Source organism: Triticum dicoccoides, chromosome 6A, assembly GCF_002162155.2.
Source record: "Triticum dicoccoides isolate Atlit2015 ecotype Zavitan chromosome 6A, WEW_v2.0, whole genome shotgun sequence".
NCBI classification, from domain to species: domain Eukaryota; kingdom Viridiplantae; phylum Streptophyta; class Magnoliopsida; order Poales; family Poaceae; genus Triticum; species Triticum dicoccoides.
Window position 1 is genome coordinate 633,020,444 of NC_041390.1, and position 4,495 is coordinate 633,024,938.

The following is a 4,495-nucleotide window of genomic DNA, read 5'->3' on the forward strand; positions in this document are numbered from 1 at the left end:
TATATATATATTCAGTCACCATCCAGTTGATGTGCAAAACTTGGAAAAAAAACTAAGCTTGAGAGTTTGGAGTTGGGATGGATGGCGAACCTGGGGAGGTCGCCGGAGCAAAGCTGGAGTGGTCACCCCCGGCGCCGGCGGCCGCACCAAGACGAGCTCCACTCCCCGAAAGCAGAGTTGGGCACACCCCACTTTCAACGCACGGAGTCGCCGCTGCAGCTTCTCCCCGGAGACAGACAGAGCTCGCGCCGCCGCCGCCGCCGCTGAGTGGCTGCGCCGCCGGGTCGTCCCGTGTGTGCGACCTGGGCCTGCCTAGAGCTAGCGCTAGGGTTAACAAACAATTTGGATTCAAATATATTTAGCGGTAGCATCCCCACTTCAATAGGCAACATCCACAGCCTAAGTGTTCTCAATATTTCTAGCGATAACTTGACTGGGTCGATACAAGCCTCTCTCGGCAACCTGAAATATCTTGAGCAACTAGACTTTTTTTCGAAAAGGGGCGCTTTATTACTTAAAAGATTTAAGCATTACACCCGGCCTCTGCATGACTAAGATGCACACAGCCAAATAAGATCCTCTCACACAAAATAAAAATAGAAAGGCGAATTACAACGAAACATGTATAGTCCGTATAACGCCTAATATGGAGGGGGGCCAATCCTTAGATCATGCTGCCACCCATGTTGGGTAAAAGTATCCCTCGCCGTAGCCTCCAATCGTGTACACACCTCCGTAAACAGGCCTCGATTGACTTGTCATTCAACCATCTTGAGGGGGAGGTCCCAACTGAAGGAATCTTCAAGAATGCAACAGCTGTGCGAATTCATGGAGACCGCAGGCTTTGTGGTGGGGTTTTGGAGTTACAATTACCGGCATGCCCTGATATGCCTTCAAAGTCAACCAATCACAAGCCCTACGTTGTACTCAAAGTAGTGACCCCTGTGGTCATTATAGTCTTGATTGCTATGATCATAGCTTCATTGAGAGCCAGCGCCTAGATGATCGATCTCTCTTGTCTTCTCTTGTCTATGCTGGCTGCAACTGCTGCTCAAGATGTATGTGTTTCTCATTTGTCAATTTTCCTGTCAGACTGTGTGGCATTGATTTGGGTTATAGTTGTTTCTGAGTGAGTATCTGGGAGTGAGAAATGGCTTTGAACCAGTTACCCAGAGCGCCAGATATGTCCATGAATAAGATGAAACATAAAAACACTTTGGGTAGAAACACATCGAGCCGAATTTTGCACGACGCTAAAAAAATCATGCGATATTTTGATTATTTTACAAAACAGTACATAGCCCTCAACTGAATTGTGTGTATTCAAGCAAAAAATGCCCACCTCTGAATTTACCAAAACTTGCATACATTTGAGGAGTGGAACATGCATCAAACTAATAAAGCCGAATTTAACCAAACAATGTGTTAAAGTTTCACAACACCTAGAAACTTAATTTAATTTATTAATGTGTCCGATTTCAGTTTCCTAGCACCAGCAACCACAACTGTAGCTAGCCGATTTTTTTTCCCGCAAAAATAAAAGGGGTTAATTATTCTTTTGCCCTCAGTGCTGTCCATGTGCTCAGTTTTGCCCTCAGATGCGAATTGTCCTCAGTTTTGCCCCTAGTCCGAGCACAGCAACTACGACGAGGCCAAACGGCCATATTTGAGTCCATTCCGTCCACCGGCGTTAGTGGTTGTGGGTCCGGAGCTTACACGTGGGACCGCGTGGACGTGGGTCCGGAGCTGACATGTAGGCCCGTGCAACTAAATCCCCACATCATTCTAGCTCACACCCATCCGCCCGGCCGGCTGTCTTGCGCCGCCGCCGCCGCCACCTGCGCCGCGGCCAGCACCTGCCCCGCCACCAACTGCACGGCCTGCTCCGCCGCTACCTCCCTGCGCCTACGCTCCACGGCTACCTGTGACGCCCACCACCTTCCTGCGACGCCACGGGTGGGGCGCCCGCCACCTGCTCGATCCGCGGCGCGGCCTCCTTCCGTGCGCCCGGCCTGAGCGCTCAAAGGTGGGGGGCTGCTGGAGCTATTTGAACTAGGAGGAAGAACCCTAGGGCGAAATGGTGAGCAGCGGCGACCCCGGAGTATTTGGCGAGGCAGGCATCGGGCCGGAGATCCGTCGCATCCACGACTGGGTTCCCGAGGGGTAAGTCTCACCTCTTGTTTAGATTGAGCTTAGTTGTGCATTTGAACACTCGATTCGAGTAGGTTTGCCCAATTAGTGTGCTGATTGCGTCTCTGTTTTTCGCTGGTTAGGATGAAGTTGCGGTTTGCTTTCATGGTGCACATTAGAAGGGACCGGTACATGTTCGATGCAAAGGATAAGAAGAAATACCAAGGAGGTTTTGATTATCGGTTGCCAATGGCTAGTAATTGGAGTTTCAGACAATTTGGGGAGGTAATTTGTAGCCAATATCCTTGGGGTTTGCTTGATGAAGTGGTATACAAATACTATGATGGGGAAAAGAATTGGGTGACAGTTAGTAATGATGAAGAGCTAGCTACCATGTTTGTTAGGCATAAAGAGAAAGATAATTTTCATGTGAGGCTGCAAGTTGATGTGCTTGAGCAGGCATTTGGACCTAGGATGGCGGGTGCAACATCTCGGGGAGAACCAAGTCGTCGTAATGGCATCTCTAGCCAGAACAGTTCAGTTGGTGCACGGCGACGTGGTGGCTCGACAAGTGTGGGCAACAGCAGTAGGGTCCCCCTTGAAGTGGAGCCTGATGGCTACAATTCTGGGGTTGATGAAGAGAAGCTATATTCTGATGTTATTCGGAATTTACGACGGGCACCTCGGACTGAAAACCAAGGTGAGGCTCACAATGCAGTCCGTGTGGATGATGACGCGATGGGTGAGGACGATGACCTTGCAGCTGTTGAATGGGACCCTTTGAACCCTCAAATGGAAGAAGGTACAGTTTTTGCATCCATGAATGAGTATAGAAATGCACTTGTGACATACTGCATCAAGGTAGAACGTACTTTCAAAGTTGACAAGAGCGATCAAGTACGTTACAGAGTGCACTGTCCGACTGAGGGTTGTCCATGGAGGCTGCTTGCATCTAAAATGCGGAATAGCACTAATGTTCAGGTCAAAGTGAACCCTTTTAAGCACACATGCCAGAAATCAACCCTTAGGAAGGATACAATCAGTAGAGCCAAGTCAAGATGGGTGGCAGAAGAAGTAAAAAAGTGGGTGAAAGAAAACCAGCAAGTGGGTCCAAAGGAATTGCAGAAGAACATCAAAGATAAGTTCAAGATAGATTTACCATACATGAGGTTGTTCAATGGTAAACAACATGCTATGGATTCTATTTATGGTAACTGGCAGGAAAGTTTTCAATTGTTGTATTCATTCAAAGGTGAAGTGGAGAGGACAAGCCCAGGTAGTATTATAGATATTGATCACCACACCGTCGAGTACACATTCAGGGGAGTGACAAAGACCAAGGAATGCTTTAGAAGGGTTTTTGTCTGCTTTGAGGCTTGTCGCCTGGGTTTTTTGGCAGGCTGCAGGCCTTATTTGGCTATTGATGCCACTTTTCTCACAGGGAGGTTTAAAGGACAGTTAGTAGCAGCTTGTGCAGTTGATGCACATAGTTTTGTATTTCCAGTTGCCTATGGTGTGCTGGAGACAGAGTCTGAGGAGAGCTGGACTTGGTTTTTGCATAATCTCCGCCGGGCTATTGCACATCCCAATGGGTTGGTCATTCATACAGATGCCTGCAAAGGTTTAGAAGTGGCCGTGGACAATGTGTTCCCTGGAGTAGAGCATAGGGAATGCATGCGTCACCTTACTGCAAATTTCATGAAGAAATTCAAAGGAAAGGTGTATACCGACAATTTATGGCCAGCATCTTTGACATGCAGTGTGAAGAAGCACAACTACCACTTGAGGCAGTTATACATGAATCCCAAAGTGAAAGAATACTTGAAAACACACCACTCCAAGTTATGGGCCAGAAGCCAATTCAGTGAAGTGAGCAAAGTTGACTATGTGCACAATAATCTAGCAGAGTCTTTCAACTCAACGATCCGGAAACTAAAGGGTCATTATGTGGTGGATTTGCTTGACAGGATAAGGATAGAATACATGCAGAAATTTCATTATCGTGCAGGAATAGCCGAGGCAAAATTCATGGGCCACATTATCATCCCTGCCATGATGAATGAATTGAAGCAGAAGACAACAGGCTTGGAAATGAACATGACGCTTTGCTCGGGTACCACAGCAGAGATATCATATTTGGATAAAGAGAAGAGGAAATGGAGATATCCACTGGATTTAGAAGCTAGAACTTGCAGTTGTAGGCAATGGCAGATAACTGGGTTGCCATGCATTCATGCCTTGTTTTTCATCACTTCTCTCCCAGGTCCAGCAGGGAACATACAGCAGTATGTGCATGATTACTACTCTGTTGCAAGGTTCAAAGCCACATATGCTTATGCCTTGCCTGCTATGGAGGGAAAACAAC

General features: G+C 47.5%; 1 protein-coding gene across 1 annotated transcript in view; it reads right to left on the minus strand.

The window, feature by feature from the left end:
- The window catches only part of LOC119314855 (BTB/POZ and MATH domain-containing protein 3-like), a 4,751-nt gene extending 4,560 nt beyond the window's left edge, over positions 1 to 191 (minus strand). The window contains exon 1 of the mRNA XM_037589542.1: positions 91 to 191. The gene's annotated coding sequence lies outside the window, so the exon portion shown is untranslated. The remainder of the gene's footprint in view (positions 1 to 90) is intronic.
- Between the last annotated feature and the right edge of the window lie 4,304 nt (positions 192 to 4,495).